The sequence below is a fragment of the Dromaius novaehollandiae genome, chromosome 2 (genome assembly GCF_036370855.1).
Source record: "Dromaius novaehollandiae isolate bDroNov1 chromosome 2, bDroNov1.hap1, whole genome shotgun sequence".
In the NCBI taxonomy this organism is placed as follows: Eukaryota; Metazoa; Chordata; class Aves; order Casuariiformes; family Dromaiidae; genus Dromaius; species Dromaius novaehollandiae.
The window spans coordinates 44,032,561-44,050,483 of record NC_088099.1 but is presented as its reverse complement, the minus strand read 5'-3'; positions in this window follow the sequence as shown (position 1 = coordinate 44,050,483).

Genomic DNA, 17,923 nt, shown 5'->3' with positions numbered 1-17,923 from the left:
CTTGAAACAGTGAACTCTTAACAGTGAACAGAAACTCTTAACAGTGCCAAATTGTGGAAAGGGATTTTTATATAAAAGTTGTCCATTATTATTTTTGATGCACAAAAGAAAAATAAGCTGTGACACACAGCAGTTCAAAATAAAAGCGTTGTTATTCTATTTTAAAAAAACACAAAGTTTTGCTACTCTCAATTTGATTGTTGTATTATATAATGAAAAACAGGTTTTCTGTTTGTTTCCTTAGTGGTGGGAACTAGAGATGTGTGGGGTAGTGCAGTTTTTTTGGGGGGGAGCTTTTTTTTTGCAAGAAGAGAATTTTATATATAAGGTATGACTGTGATCAGTATATATATAAGTATACAGGAGAAATGAAAGATGACATTCCTCTACATTTTGTATACTGAGACAGGCCAGATATAGGTTTGCAAACCTTGTGTCCATCTAAGGATAAGCACTTCCACATAGTCTCACATACCCTTTCATATTAACAAGGAGAGCAGAGGCAGCAAAGTAGGAGAAGTTACGATTCAAACCTTTCTTTGTCCATCAGTGCCAAAGTGTGAACGCCAGAGGTGGATCAGAGATGGACCCTGCTAGAAGCATGCCTCATCCAAAGAGCTGTGGCCGTGCTGTGTTTGAAAGCCACAACTGCAGCCAAGGAAATATTAATCTACTAAAGAATATGATCATTTTGAGAAGAAATTGAGACTCAAAGACTCAGTGCAATTCATACAGGTAAAGTTTATATTACCTTGTCAGAGAAGGTATTTTTGGAGGAGGTTTCTTTGCTGGATTTTGTTCTGTAAATGATACAGGTCTAGGTATGGTCTAGGTTTGGTTGCCTGTTTTGATAAGTGTTTTGCTGAACTGCAAAAGCTAAAAGGTAAATACAGAGTTTCTTATTGTATTTCAAAGAGTGAAGAATCTATAGGACATACTACTGGGGTCATTTTTATTTCTGTTTCTAGCCACTCATTGTTTTGTGTGCTAATCATATTAGTTTCGTAATAGTTTTTCAGACTGTCATATGTGCCCTTTTCTTCTGATGAATGACTACTAAAGTTTGCTAATCCTGACAGGAAAGAGACTGAGTCACCAAATGAAATGTTTAAGCCTCCAAAATTCCTTGTGAGGACTCAAAAGCTACTACAGGAATATGCAAGATCTAAAGTCAGTAAGTGAAGGAGAACTGAGGGAAAACAGTCTTTCTCTGTGTATATGTGCGTGTGTGTATCTGTGCATTTGGCAGCACTTTCAGCCTGCTGTTCATTGTGAGTTTCTTCCCAAACAAAAAGTCCCAGAGAGTCAGAAGAGCAGACAGCAAGCTGGCAGATATTGGGCAGCAAGAGGAACAGAGTAGAAGAAAGGGAAAGTGCACGTGTATGTGCAGTCACAACGGTAGTGTTCTCAAAACTTTTCAAAAAAATAAGAAAAGGGCACAGGAAATCTCTCATTACCTTAAAGGCACTGAAACATGTGCATCAGAAGATGTTATTCATCTACAGAATGCTTATCAGGGCATTTAATTATTTAAAATTCATCTTTTTTTAGATTTTTAACTTCAATATTGTTCTTCTTGTCCCTATTACTAGAGGCAAATGGTCCCCCAACAAACGGGAAAAAAAAGTCCATTAGGCAGTCTGCCGGTGAACTGCAGTGGTGTTAACATGTCATTTATTGACATGTATTTGGTCTACTCAGTCCCTTTAGCCACAGCTGTTCACAATAAAAAGAGCATACGCCTGGAGCTAAAAAATTCCATGTGTGGCTGTCAATGAATTGATCACACTGGAAAGTGCCTGATGAATTAGGCATAAAGATGTGCATGATGAGGAGGGTTCATCAGCATGAGCTCTCTCTCACCGTTGCAAATTGTATATCCCTAAACTGCTAGTTGACTAAGGGGAGAAAGAAGTTGGCCAGCCAACTGCTTGCCAAACCGGTGGTGAAGGCAGAGAGCAGGGTTGTGCTCCCTCTGCGACCTTTCATAGGGTGGCAGACTGTGGCTCGCTGCAGATGGTTCAAGTCCTCTCTCATTAACCCTGCAGGAAACTGAATGGGGTAAATATACAGAGAGGCTGATAGAAATTGTTTATTGTTAAAAACCCACTTGTTTTGCTTCAAAGTATATACTGAGAACTTATTTAAACTTCTGCCATCTGGAAACAAATCCATATATGACTTTCAGAGTTTCCTGGTTTTCTTTGGCCAAGAAACACTGTCGTATAAGAACAAGGTTTGGGTTGGATTCCCCCTGTAAATGATGGGTGTGTGTTCTCTGCACCAGCACTGGTGAACCCTGTAGGACTTCATCACATGTGATCTCCATCAGCAGTCACTTGTGACAGTGACTCATGACAAGTGCATCTCCAGAGACCGTGATTATATTCCTTTTCCTAAGGGGGTTAGACTGGCTGCACATGTGTAGATATGGTCTCTGCTGCTGCAATCCAACCTCAGCCCTCCTAGAAAGACAATTTGATACCACTGGGGGTCCTGAACCCTGGGATAAAGTAGAATCAAGCCATGTATTATTGCTTACTTCCCACTTCTGTCTAAACATGTAAGTTGCTTATAGAAGCTACTTTACAATCTTGTTAGCAGTGTATACACTGCATTTATATACTGCAGTGTTCTATTAGATTCAAATTTTATTCCCAGTCATTAGTAATAAATATTCCTCAAACTATCTGGTAAATTATAACAAAGTAGTATGTGTCTGAGCTTTACCTTAGACATATAAAAGGGAATTTTGGATTTAAAAGTAGGCAGAACAGAGTTGCTGAAACAGCAGTCACCTCAAATGCACACACTTTCTTCAGGGAATGAAGACTCATAATTTATTTTATTAAAAGGATTTCATAGAGTTTAGTACTGAACTTTCATACTCTTTAGTACTGAACTTTCAGTCACTGAAAGCAGTTTGAAATACTGTATTCTATGCAAAAGATCTTATGCTAAAGTTGTGTGGAAAAACAAATTATTCTTTTACCTTGATCAGCTTGCAGTTCTGAATGAGAAGAAGAGGATGGAGGGGTCACAATATTGTTTGGGGTTAAAGGAAAAATTTGATTTTCATACTTCTTTGGGATTTTTTTCTTTTACAAATGTCCTTAAAAAAGATGTAAGAAAACTAAAATTAATGTTAGCTTGAAGCGAAAACTAAAACGTTTGTTTTAAAAATTGTGAGCAGAAACATTTAAACTCCATTTGCATTATCAGAAGAGGTATGGCTTTATAAGGTAATGATAAATCTTTGCATTATCATTGTCTTGTCATTTGTGTGGATTGTATGTCATTCCCTTCTTTTTAAGTCACTTAGGAACTGCATTCCTTTGAATTTCATGCAATGCTTAAGTCAGTGTTGAGAACCTTGATTTCTAATGATTAAATTCAAAGCACCTACCTAGCTGTCTGCATTGTCTTGCAATGTCTTGAAAGCTTCTAAGTACACCTAATAGATAATATATATGCTTAGTACTCAATTATTATACCTAACATATACTCAATAGCCCCTGTGAAGAAATAACTTGTGCCAAGATGTGTAGAAATTTTTGAGCTCCAAATGTAAACAGTCTGCTTTGCTTTCTTCAGCCTTTTAAGTAGCTTAAGGTCATTCTGCTGCTGTGAAAGGGACACTCCTGACTTCTTCCACACACTCCTGCCTTTCTGTGCCTACAGATTAACTGAAAAATAATTTTGCAGAAAACTTTTTTTTTTTCCCCAATTCCAACACTGTTGCGGAGGAGTGAGCACACCATCACAAATGCAAGAAAGATGCTGAGAATAAAATGTGTGGTCATGGGGTAGGGGAGGGGCAGGAATAGCCTTTTTGGCAGAAGAACAATCTTAAATTGCCTTACGTAGGTTACAAAACCACACTGTTAGATATCAATGGTTGAATACTGCCTATCTCTCATAAGTGGCTTTGGAAATCTTCCCAGGTAACTTAGACATGTTTTAAAGTACGATCTCAGGTGTTGACTATGACTACAGTTAGGCATCTAACTGTCTGTTGTACATTTGAAAATAGTTCCCTTTTATTGTAGCATAAACCTAAAACAGAAACTCAGTAGAAAACCCCGGGATCCAGGGGTGCTTTTTGTCATGATGACAGAGTTTATATATACTGTATTAGCCTCATGTTTCCAAGAGCGATTAGACTGTTCTGAGTTATATCAATCTGTGTTTACATTTAGATATTTTTACTCGTGGATTTATTTTAGCATTGTATTCTGCATTGCTAAACATAATTGGCTTTTTTCCACCCAATTTAAATTCATTGGATGAATATGTAAACTTAGCAATTGAGGTTTTTCAATGATACCTTTTGGATTTGGACCCCATGGGAAGTATTCATGCAATCTAATGTAGTTGTTCTGAATTGCATCCAAGTTAGAAGCTGAAAGTAGGCTAAAGTTAGGTGCCTACATTAAACAGAGAGACATAGGCATTTCCAGAATATGATTCAGACAAACTAAATTAGATGCCTGAAAATGGTTACATTAAACATTTCCTCACCATTTGGCATCTCTTTTCACTTTGAATGATCACATTTCTAAGCAAATTTGGAGAAAAACATGGCAAGAAGTTTAAGTCTTCTTTATCAGGTTCACAGGAACAGCAGCATAAGTCTACCTTACATTTCCTTGTGCTTTATCTCGGGAAGATGTTGTATCTAGAGGTAGTAGGCGAGTCATTTACTGTGCCCCTGGAATTCAGCCCACTATGTAGGAACATTATGGTCCTGAATTGGCTTGCTGTTCTAATGCTCTGGCACTACCTAGAGCCAAATGCAGCAGTAATTTTAGGATCAGAGTATTGGTTACACCCCTACTGGGAGAGAAAGTTGGTAATGCTGGACTGAACGAGGAGTGGCCCTTCCCAGGGGTGTGGCTGCTTTCCCTTTTGCACTTGGGCCACCGCAGTGCATCTTATGGATGCAAAGGACAGGTCTGTAGGTTGTAAACAGTATCCTTCTTCCTCTCCCAGCATATGCAAAGTATGTCCAAACCTATTCTGGAAAGCACGAGAACTCTTACCAACGAAAGGACTCAGTCTGTTTTGCTTATTATTTGCACCACTATCTGATGATCACATGGCAAGCCTGCAGGTGGAATGGACTCAATACTGAATTTTGAACTGAGAGAAAAGTAGCAAAGCTTTAAAATTGGTTGGTAGAATATAATGCCATGGAGGAGCTTTCCAAAATGGCCAGCCCTCTTCTTTCTTGGCACAAAGGTACTTGCCTTTGAAGAAACAACATTAGGAGCTGTTTGAATAGCTAATGCTGTTCCAATGAAATCTTGAAATCCCTTGAACCTGTGTTCATATTTTTATTGATAAAATGTGTAATGCTTTAATTACCTGGATGAAATTTTTGTGTTTCTGTCCAAGACAAATAGTTGTAGGATGGTATTGGTGAGTGTAAATGAAAAATAATGAAGATTTTTTAATGTAAAATATTTTAGTCCAGTAGTCAAAATACTGAGAATTCATCTGCAGTGTCTGTTTGGACAGCAACAGGAATCCGAACAAAATTTTTGGAAGAGAGTATTTCAAGACAGCTCTCTCTCAGATTCTTCTACTGAAATAGTTGTACAAAATATTCAAATAGTCCTGGATCTTGAAGCTGGAAGTCAGGTATGCACATCCAGGGGACTGCCCTGGCTGCAGAGATAGAGTCATTCTACCTCTTTTTCATTGTTTGAGCTGAAACAAAGTATTTGATTCACCAAAAACATTATATTTTTTAGTTTGGCCATCAAAATTTAGTTACTCGTGCAGTCCCAGTCACCCTGAAAATGATCTGTCACACCATAACCAAATTAAAGCAGTAGAATTCGTGTGCTGTCTCATAATATGTGTATGAAATACAGGATTCCTCAACTCTTCCTAAAATAAGTAGAAGTGCTACCACAAATTCTTTTTTATGTGTGAAGATTTTACATTAGTCTGTATCTGAAAAATCAGAAAGGGAATAGGAAAAGGTGATTATGGAAGAGAACTCAAATAGCATATTAAATCTTGGAAATAAGGTTTCTTTTTTATTGTATCTAATACTGGTCTGAGAGAAAGAGTGTGATACCTTTATTAAACTAAAGCAAAGCAGCATACATCCATAATTCTGAGCTTAATGCAATGATTTCGAAGTGCCACAAAGAGTATCTTAAGTATTATTTTGAGTTATCTTCTAAGTCATGATGTTAGTAGTAACATTTCTGTCTGACTCCATAGACTTTACTAGAGTAGCTGCCCGCTATGATACCTGATAACTACCTGTGCTGTCAAAACACCCTCAGCAGGCAGTTCTTCCCAACACAACTCACAATATATTATTATAACAGCAAATTTTCCTAGTATTTTCTTTTCCTGCCCTTATTGAAAAATAAAGTAGGGCAATATTCCACTTCAATTGTCCAGTACAATAAAGCTATTGTAGCTACCACTGCAATAGTGATGCTGTAGCGTTGTGAACAGCTGTTGTTGAAGAGACACAATTGGGAATTTTCTTCTGAATTGCTTTTGTCAGAATATACCAGTTTGGTAAAACTGGAACTTTTCTGCAAGATTGTATGTACCTATTTTAACACAGCAAGAATTTCTGGTCAGGGAAAAAACAGAGGTACCACTATTCACATGGCTCACTTAGGATATTTAAATCCATGAACTGAGTCTAGGGATGGATCCACATTCGGAGTGCCTTTATTTCACTCCGTATGCACTACTGCGCTGTAGAACTTGAATCAATAATTCAGGGTTTATTGGGTTTTGCAGGAAGACCCTGACTGTGTGTCAAGGTGTAGATGTAGAGTGAAGCACGGTGCCACCAGCCTACAAAGCAGCATGGTCTAATCAAACGTGGAAGCAGTACAGCTGCGTCAGTGTGCTGCTGGGCCTGTTTAGCTGTGTCGTGGACTGCAGTATGCAAGCTCACGTGCACTGCCATGCTCTTACATGGCTGCACTAGTTTGGGGTGGTGTCGCTGTGGAGTACACCACATCAGTTAGGTCAGCTGTAGCTCAGGATCTTTTCACCAGTATCAAAAAATCCTGCTGCTGTGGACTGTGCTTTACTGCTCTGATCTTCTCTCCCTTCCCCCCCGCCCTTTTTTATTTTAAATGTTTGGGTTATTTTCCTAGTTCAGAGCAAGAAACCTTAAAGAATCATGTAAAACTTTCCTCGGACGAGAAAACAGTTTCCCAGCCAGTTCTAAACATTGCAATATCTGGAAGGAGAGTGGGGAGAAGGTAGGAAGGTGCTAAGGATTCTGCAATGCATATTTATAACTCAAGCCTGTTAACCATAGCTTGAAGTTTGATTGAAAACATGGTTTAAACCTGAAAAGTGCAGAGCAAAATCCTTAAAGCAGCATATTCTTATCTTCTATATGGTGATGTAAGTACATGATGTCTGCAAGCTTCAGTGATATTGAATCTGAAATATATGGTAAGAACAGAAAATAATGGTAACAAGTGGTGTTTTTCTCTGTACTCTGCAGAACCTAAAAACTAACAAGAATTCTAAGATCTAATTATGAGGCTGATGCTGAGATGTTCTCTGCTTTGGTGGCAGTGCCTCCTTTCATTAGACTACTGTCCAGCAGCATCTTCCCTTGAAAACATATGTGATAGAAATGTTTAAACTCAACCCAAAGGTAAAAAGATATAAAACACAGTGAAAGTATTAATAAAAAAATCGTACTGTCAAAACTGCCAAGATTTAAAGAAACTTTACAATGTCCAATTCTTTCCATTTTCTCTGGCAGAGCCAGAGCCTCCATTGCTATCCCTTTGCCTTTTAAAGCATAGAGAGGTCAGACTGAACATTTGCCAATTTTGATCAACTTTGAATTAACTCTTGTTTTTTAAAAATTTTTTTTTATTCTCTGTTAGATAAAGTATATACAATTTATGTGACTTTCTTAAAGACATACAATATATCGGTGGCACAACCAGGAGAGAATCTGAATCACCTGATTCTCAGAACTAATCTCTAAGCAATAAATAAGTTCTTGACACGGATGTTTAGAAAAGCTCATCTAACTAAAAGCCCTAAACCAAGGCTTAATGTTCTTGGCTCCAGGTACTTGTAAGAACTGATGCTGTATACTCTTAGATGACCTTTATCTTGACTACTGTGCATCCTTTTCAAGCACTCACCAGCAGTCTTATTTCCAGCCTGTGACCGATTTAAAACCTAAAGAGCAGTGGACAGTATTACTTTTTTCACTTCTCAAGTCCCTGTACCCATCCACTTACAGGGATGTGAGCTTTTAGTTCACTGCCATGTTATTATTAGTATTTGTCTACTTCTCCATACTTTGTCAAGTCCCAAGAATGGTCTTGGATCCCTGGTTGACTGTTTTTCCCTTTTCTAAAACCCGGCCTTCTTATGCTGAGAGAAAACCCTGTGCATCGGCGTTCACTGTCACAGCCTTCAGTTTATCCCCTCCTTCTCAAAAACGTGTTCTTTTCTAACCTTTAACTGTATCTGCCAAAGAGGCAAGCTCTTTAAAATGAAATGAGGGAGGGGAAACCCACCACCAACAAAACAACTGACTTGTTTTCTCTGGCTTTTAGCTACAAGTTGAGCCCCTTGCTTTGTTTTCCCCTAATCGGATGCTTTGGCATGAAGCATCCAAAACGTAGATTGCTGGACTTGTTCATGGCATTTCAAAGAGAGCATCATTCGGGCTATACATTAGCAAGCAGCCGAATAATTAATAACAACACACATGGAAGCAAATGAATGTTTTGCTTGTTGAAAGAGAATGAAAAAGTCAGACAAAGGCCTGGGCTCTATGTCCTTGCCCTCCACAGCAGTAGAAGAAATAATGTTATGAATAGCATTTAACTTGAATTTGTAGCAAACTGCTGCTTTTATCATAAACAATTGCCAGATGGTATACATTATCTTCCTTTTTTCTCCTTTCACAAAAGCAGCATTAATTGCAGAGCAGCCCAGGGCTCCACTCAGCTCATCAGTGTGATAACACTTCATGACCCTGATTAGCCGTCAGTCTACTCAATTAAAAAGATCATTTAGACATTCACCCAATCATTTGCCTATCGAGCCACCTGGGCCTCAACCAGGGGCTCCATTTTTAACATTCTCCTGCCCTCTCTCATCTCGCCTAGCTTTTTTACATATCTCCAAAAGACGTAATTGAATTAAATAAAGCGTCTCAGGGGCAGCTGCAACATCTGCTGTTTGTGGTATGTCAAGCCTTCAGCATTAAAAACAGTTACATATGCTCCAAATTAGCAGGTCGCAGAGATGAAACAGTCGATGATAGTGTTTTTGTGCCAGCGTGAGAAGCAGCTCACAGCTGTGTGCAATTTACAATTAAAGGCTTTATCAGAGCTCAATTGTACTAGTGAATCAAGTGGTGAGAGGTCAGTTAGTGAATTAGACCAATTAGAGCTTGTACAGTTAAATTATCTGTCTTATTACCTACTGATAAACAGCCTTGTCATATCTTTACTGAGATGATGAAGCTTGGAAGTGTTTTATGAGGTGATATTGTACTTTGTGTGTGTGTCTGTGTAATGGAACTCAGTAGCTCAGCAGAGTTAGTCTGGTGCAATAAGCATGTTGCAGATGACTTCTTAAAATGTGGAGGAAAAACCCCAGCCCCTACAGTTAGAACCTTTAAGCAAAATTGAGTTAGAGCATGAGTTAAGATTACAAATGTTGGTTGAATTTCAAGAGGTATTTTTCTGCTTGGTAAAGTATAAATTCATAAAGCTAACTGAGGAAAATGTTATGCTTCTGATTTCTAGCCTTTTTTTTAATTACTCTCCTGCTCTCTCTCACTCCCACTCTGAAGGAAGGATGGGAGGCAAGGGACAGACTCTAATAATGTCAGGCTTGGATTTCATACTGTAAAATAATGCAGCAATAATGGATGAGCACAGAAACTCCTGCTTTTTAGTCTCAGGATTTATGGTTCTAGAAAGCATCACCTGTAATTCTGGATACAGATGATTGAAGATGAGTGAACTGAACTAAGGTGAACCACTATAGTCTTTTGAGAAGTCTTATGCATACCACTGTGTCTGCTTATAGCTGACTAGCAATAAAGATCTGTTATCTCCAGGTTTTACTGCTGTGAAAATGCCAAAAAGAGACACAAGCTATACTAGGTACTGCAACATCAATTTTGTAAGCACCTGGCTGTAAGAAAGAGCAACCTGCTCTCAGGGGCCATATGCAATTCAGGAGGTGGTCGTGGTTCTAAGATTAACCGGCATTCTAAAAAATAACCCATCCTTTCACCAGGTTAGCTTATATGGAAATGCTAATGCCAGCGTGGAAGGGCAAGTTCTGCCTTGTTTTGGTGCTTAGGGGGCTCTCGGAAGCCTTCTCTCGAAAGGAGATATCTGTGCTTTGCTCCTGAACGTGAAGTAAGGCTCATGCCTTTCTTTTAAAGCTCAGTCAAAGACTGGTAACATGGTGCTGCTGTTCTTTTTACAGAAAGTCCTAGAGATTAGATCATCTGCTTCAATTCCCTTCTCTGTAGAAGAGGATCAGTGATCTGTTAGGCCATAGGGATGGACTTAACATACACCTGTTGGTGTAACCTGGTAGTCAGGGAATTTGGCTTAAAAAAGAAAAGTTGGGTCCATCCTCTAAATTGTATTTCAGTCTTTAACTGTGATTGGATGGGATGCATAAACAGCTATGCATCCCTCCTAAATGAGTGTCCTGAATCACTCTTCCCTCTCTTTGTTCTTCATGGTAGCACGCCTTCAGGAGGAGTGGTGGCAAACACATGCCTAGGCAGCTTGTAGGCTATCAGACCGCGTGATAGGAAGTTCTTGGAGACTTAGCCTTCTGGGTGAAATCTCTGTGAGCAAAGGAGAGTATCTTCCTTCGAGGTCTGTAACTGGAGACTATCTTATGTAACCAGGTAATACAGAAATACATCTCTTCTAGCTACATTCAAATTTTAAAAAGTGGCAACTATTGTACATGCTGTAGAGCTGGACTGTTCAGGTGTGTTCATGGGATATCTACTGGACTGAGTCCGAACTGAGATATTGAATGCTAGTCAATAACTAAATGGAGATTTTCAGGGTGTGAGTAGGTAGGTGTTGGGTGCGTTTTAACATATGCAGGTAATTCCATTCAAATCTCATGCTGGTGCAAATGCACATTTTTGGAATAAGCTCTTGATTGTGTTTATTGCATAGCTTTTCTTTATTCAGGCATACAGACCTATAAAATGAAGAGGGCAAGCTTTAAGCAGATGTCTTGAAATGTCTTAATTTATTTCAAATATGATCTTTAACTAGTTTGTGGTGCTGGCTTTTGAGGGGTCCAAATCAGTTTCTGTCAGCAAGTAGTGTTGGCTCACTTTCTGCAAGCTTCTGACCTGCATTTAAACTCTAATCAGCATGGAAATGACCCTCTCTGAAACAGCAGATTTAACATTTCAATATTTTCCTTAAGTGCATTGACCTCACTGCCAAGCTTCAAAGGCTTAAAAAAAATAGTTGAAAGAGAAGTTTTTGAACTTCTTGTGGGTGAAAAACAAAACAACAGAATGTTTTTTCGTGTGTTTGTTTTTGGTGCGTCAATGAATGCATTTTTCAACACTTTTCCTTCCAAGTAATAGAGGGTATTTACTGAATTCCTCAAGAGGAGAAGGGAAACATGACTTAAGTATTACCAAAACTAACAAGCTTTGAATGTGCAGGGTATGCTTGGTTAGGGCCCTGATCTCTCCTACAATGCACCTGCTTCTTGCCAGTTATGGAAATTCTTCATCCTCTCCTGATGTTGCTATTTCCAGCTTCTGAGTGTCATTGGCCCCTTGATCAGGCAAAAATCAAAGTTTAGCCTTAGACAACATGTTTTTCCCTTTTCTAAATGCTAAGTTGTACGTGACTGTGTTGACCTTAAAATTATGTTTGCTGTGGAAGGGAAGAAGAATGACCCACAGTGGCAGCACTAACTCGAAACAAAGAATTAGGACCCCACCCCCAACCCACCCCCCAGCTCTTACTTTCCTTGCGTGATTACTGATAAACTGCTTCAGCTCCAATTTTTAAAAGACATAGGAGTCTCGGTGGCATTCTAAAAAGTGATTTTTGAGTTTTAAGTATCTTTTGCCTTCCATTGGAGGTTAGGCTCTTCTACATAGCTCATTATTTAACATAAAGATGATATTACTTATATACCTTAGTCTTTTTCTAAAATAGGGAAAATGAAGGAAAGTTGGTTAGAAGCCAAGATACTACAATAACAAGGCCTTGTTATGCGGACAGACTGATTTCTTGAAAATTCTATTGCAAGAACAAAATCAGTTTATGTAGGATATAAGATCTAAACAGAGACACACTTGGAGCATCAGCATATCATAATTACTATTTATCATCTGTTTGCTGAGAAAACAGGAGCAGTGAGGACATTACCGCATTTATTGCACTTATTAACCTCAGCTTGGCAAGCCAAGCTCTTCACAGTGCAAGATAATGAAGATGACCATGGGCTTAAAAACACCATTAGAAGGGGCACTGCCAAGACAAAAATCTTTTAACATTTTGTCTTTCTCTGTTACTAGTTTCAGCTTAAATTATTAAAACCAAAAGAATTTTGACAGCTATTATTTATTTCTATCCCTTTTGTACTTTGATCATTTTAGAACTATGTCAATCCATTACGTATTTAGCTAGTTTCGTTTGAGCTTTTGGGGCCAAATGAAACTATAGTCAGCTCCAGACAACCACCAATAATGGTACGTAATGTATAATCATATCTCAGTATTGTATTAACCATTAAAAACATACAGCCAGCTCAGAGAAAGGTAATGAACAGGGACGTTTGCATGATGCAGTCTATTTGCTTGATTTTGTGAGAGTGCTTTCTATAACTTACCATGTTTAAAGTATCACACTGTTCCCTTACACATCACTGCAGGACAGACATGTCATTGCAAATAAAAAGTTCACCCTGTTAATGGAAGGCACTGCCAGTTTCCTGATTCTATAAAGCCTTGTATTTTGTAGGTCTGAGAGCCATGGCACGTGTAGGGTGTACCTTAAAGAGTCAAGGGAAGTGCTTTCTTCTCAGCTGTTTCAGCTTAGCCGGCATCTGCCGCTAAGCCAGACACAGCACAGCCTCTGTGGCTGTCACATAACACAGCCACAGGACTCCAGCTGATTTGAATGGCTCACAAGCTGCAGGGGACTTGGCTCACTGGTTGGGCATCTCTGACCTATGGAACCAGCCACTGCCTTCTTCCAAGAGTGCCTTATAGAAAACTGTTTGGGACTGTTAAACATTTAAGAGTCGGTATGTAGAGATGGATATAAATGTTTAAATCATGGATATAAATGTTTAAAGAAGTAAAGCACAAATGGCACAGCAGCGTTTGTCACAGGAATAAATAAATCACCCACCAAGAGAGTGTCGCTCATAAATTCACTGTAGTCCTCTTAGTTTTCACAAATAGTGTGAGTTTCTTTTTAAAATCTCTGCTTACCCATTTCCCAAACAGTGCTACTACAGAGGTCATATGAATATTATGTAATAAAAATTTCAATAAAATACAATAAGATGTTGAAGTAAGTTAGTTCTGCTACACGTATTTCTTTTGCATGGTAAACTGGGGACTTATGACTTGGTTTTACAAGTCTGTGTTCTCCCACTGCACTCTGCCAAAGCTATACCTTCCTTAAACATTAGCTATGGTCAATTTTTTTCTAGACTCCAAACCTCTTTACTTCTTTTCCTGGGATAAAGCTATTGCATTTTTAAGCGCAAAGCCGAGTTTTCTAAGGTCTTGTAACTGAAGGCAAAGTCTTCATCTCCACTATCTATAGGCATTGATTCATGACTGTGAATAGCTTTCCTTTTTTGGATAACCGTGGTGGTTACTCCCTCTAATTGTCCACCCTACCCTATCTTCAGTTTCCTGCCTTGTCTTGACTGCTAATATAGAAGCAAATAAATCACCACAGTTTACAATTTAGATTGTTCATTTAAAATAACAATTTCAGTATTTTCATTAGCACACAGGCTCCAATCTGTGATGTTTCGCTGACTGCTAGATGAACAGTTCACCTGCCTTTGTGCAAGGGACAGGGTGAACAGACAGAGGCAAGAGCCACACAGTTGTCCCAAAGTAATTATTCCCAGTGATAGATCAGAGACCTTCATTTCAGCCTCTGAGATTGCTTCCTGTTGTTTTTCTTAAACCTTCCAAGCAAGACACGGGCATGTCTCATGCCCATTTTGTGTCTAAGTTATCTTAAAGTATTTGCTTTCTAGTCTGTGTATTCTTATCTACTCATATGTTGTTTTCACATTTCTTAGCTGCATACAGTTTGTGTCAAAGATGAATAAATACAGGAATTTGTAGGGGATGAAGTTGTATAGGAAAGCCAGTGCAAAATTTCTTGGTAAGCTGTTAGAAATAATTGGCAGGAACTTAGTGTATTAGAGGTCTGGCAGAAGTGGCGAGTTTCCATTGGAACGGTTTGGAATGCAACTGCAGGAGATCATAAAGACACTGGAGGTAGCAATAGATGTATTTTTAATTAAATGTACATACAGCAGTTTAAGCTGCAGCGCTGGTACGCCAAAGCAAATATATGCCAAATAATTGCTCTGAAATAGGGAAGCTTTACCTATTTCTGTGGAAACTGCATAGAGTGTTTCACTGTTGATGAGACAGGCAGAAGTATGAACTCTGAACTTCCAAATTGTCTTTCTGGTAGCTTCTTAGCTATCTCTGGCCCTCTACTTTATGAAAAAATATAGTGAGTCATCTGCCTATACTAAATCAGTCCTCTAAGAGTAATCCCTGTTAGTTGAAATGGTTTCACAAGGCATGAAAATAGAGAAGTTGCTTAAAAATTTTGTAGCTTTATTGCCTCTCTTTTTTGTAACCCTCTTACTAAGTGACTGTTCAGCACTTATACTTCTTTCTTTTTCCTTGGCCATTACCGAATATGGAATATGCATCAGAGGGTGATAGTTTCCTAGAGTAATTTTTAGTTCCCAAGATAACTTGATCAACAGTGTAGCTTCTCAGACTACTTGATAGTTAATTCATGGATTAACTCACCCCATATGTTTGCAAAGTGCATTTATACACACTAAAGTGTCTTTTATTTCCAGTTTTCAATTTTTACGCTAACTTAAGATTGTGTCCAACTATTAAAAGGGGAGGGGGGCAAATGGGAAAATGATTTAAAAAGGTCTTTGGACATCCATCACACTTTTTAGATCTACTAGTCCCCTGTTTAAAATGCATCAATTAATTTAATCCTGCAACTAACATAGCTATTCTGTACCATTTACAGTACTTACTCTCACAATGAAAGTTTTTTTTTCTTTCTTGGTTATTTGCTTGAGAAGGAAATCTCTAGCTCTCTTTGCTAATTTAGATAAATGCATTTTTTTTATAGGCACAACACCAGACCTTGATATTGCTCATGAAAGATTAATTCTCGATCCATTATTATTTTTACTTTGTGTTAATAATGTATTAGATGTGCTTATTGCATATCTGTGGATGTATAGATGGGTACACTTTGGTTAGACCAGTCAGAAGTGTTGCTGAGATCACCCTCACTCCAAACGGAATCTAATGCTTATTGGTTTCATGTTTTAAGAAAAATGAGTCAGTGTATGAAGGAATTTAATTCAAGATGTACTTATTAGATGTGTTGCTTTAGTGAAGATTATACCTTCTGTATTGATCAAACCATTCTCCCCTGGTGTACAGATGATTAATTCCCTATTAACTCTTAAGATATGACTAACCCAAAGAATACATTTTAAGAAGTGGCATTGCTTCCTCCAAAGTGCACACAGAAAGCCTATATTAAAATTGACTCCTGTACAGGCATGTGTGAGCATTTGTTACCTACTTATCTTGATATGTTGTTTCTCCTGATGTAACTTTTTTTTCCTAATTTTGCTGAATAGCTCCCATTTACACTTGCTTTGAGTAATACTAGATAAATGCTCCTTGCATTTTTTTTCTATCTCTTATTATGTTGAGATGTTTAAACCTGGTTTAGAAAGTTGGATGAAATGACTTTTTTCAATCAAAAAAGGTGATTCCTCAAAACATGGGAATATAACTCTCAATTGTTGTGTTGGAAATTTCTGCCTTTCTGCCCCAGATTAACTAGCAGCCAGTGGGAACAGTATGCATCTAAATTCCACAAGTCCTTGCTCTGCCCTACTCAAACAAGTTTCTGAACCAAATACCTGAACTTATGTTTCTTATTCTTCAAACACAATATCTTGACTGTTGGCTATTTTGAGTGAGATTCTTCCATTTTCTCCTGTTGGAGAGTTCTACTTGATAAGTAAAGCCAAGAGGAAAGCCTGTTCTGTAGCCAAGTGATTTAACATTTTATGTAATATGTGAAAGACCTAGCTTGGTTCAAGTATGAACACTGATGAATGCTTTCTCATACCGATCTGTAACAGGAGACTGAGAGGGTTTTAATCCGAAGTAATCTACTGCCCAGAGAACTTGACTTGCTCAGAGAAGTGACAAATTTCTGCCAGCAAAGCAGACACCTGAGCCTTCATGTATGCGTCTTCATGTACGTGTGGAAAATTTCAGAACGGCTGTAGTTTCATTCTTCTGCAAAATAGAAAAAAACAAGTAAACCTGAAAGTGTCATCGGGTAGGGAGACTAATACTCTCCCACATTCCCAGCTGTTCATCAGTTTGCCAAGGAATAATACAAGCTATGAACTCAGTGGCAAAGTGCCCATAATGGGCCGTGGTCAAATGCAATCAGTAAATGGTAACTTCCCTTAAAGCAAGCTCAGAAACAAATAATGACTTTTTACGCTAACCAAATGACAAGGAGGGCAAAAAAATAGGAAGAAGTTTAGTTCCTCCACTCTTCCTAGCAGATAGCATTTTCATTCGTACAAGCTATTTTGGTTACTTTGACTGGTATGTTACCTTCCCACCTATGGATGGGACTGTAGCAACCCAGTAGAAGGGCTTCCTCTCCTTTGCCATTATTGATCATATGAGAACCTTGAGCTGGAAAATAATGTGTGTCTTGTAAATTCTCGTTGATCTGCTGAGAATTCACACAAGGACTGCAAAAGTGTTCCTTATAAATGAAGTCCCTGATAATTGAAAGTGCTTAAGAAACTGCATTTTTCAAATGCTATCCAGATTTTTGTAATAGGTATTCAGAATTATTTGCAATATTCCATGAAGTTTTTATATCTCTTCCAGAAGACTTCAGAAATAATCCTTTGTTGTCAGGACCCCTCTGCGTATTTAGTCATAACTCATGATTCAACCGATATTGAAATTACATATTCAGTTTTCTACTTATGATATGGACTCTCTTGCTATTATATCTTTCTTCTTCTGACAATTTATATTTTTAGTAGTTTTTTCTAGCTTAGTTAATACGGACATTTTTACTAGATTTCACATTAGCTTCTGTCTGTAAGGCCACTCCTGCAAAATGTGCATATAGAAGAAAACTTGATCACGTGATAAGTCTTCTAACACAATATACAACTTGATTAGTGCTATGATCAAAACTCCTTTTGTGCCAGTCTTTGTAAGATTTAGTTTTGAATTATCTAACTATACTAAAAGAGATCTAAACTTGCCATCCTTTCTCTGTGACTGGCCATGATCATGTCTTCACAAATTAGTGTTATCTATGAATTTTACAAGCATGCAGTTTGGGTTTTTTTGCAGAACATTAATGAAGTGTGAATTAGTCTGACCACCATGACCTCTCATGAGACACAAACCCATTAAACAGCAGGTCTCTTTCTATGGACAATTCCATCCAAGGGTTCTAGGTTCACAGGATGATTTGAGGGCATCAAAGGCCCAGTGCACCCTACAACGTGGATTAAATAAATACAAATCAAGATAGGTTTTCAGTAGCATTAAAAAGCATCA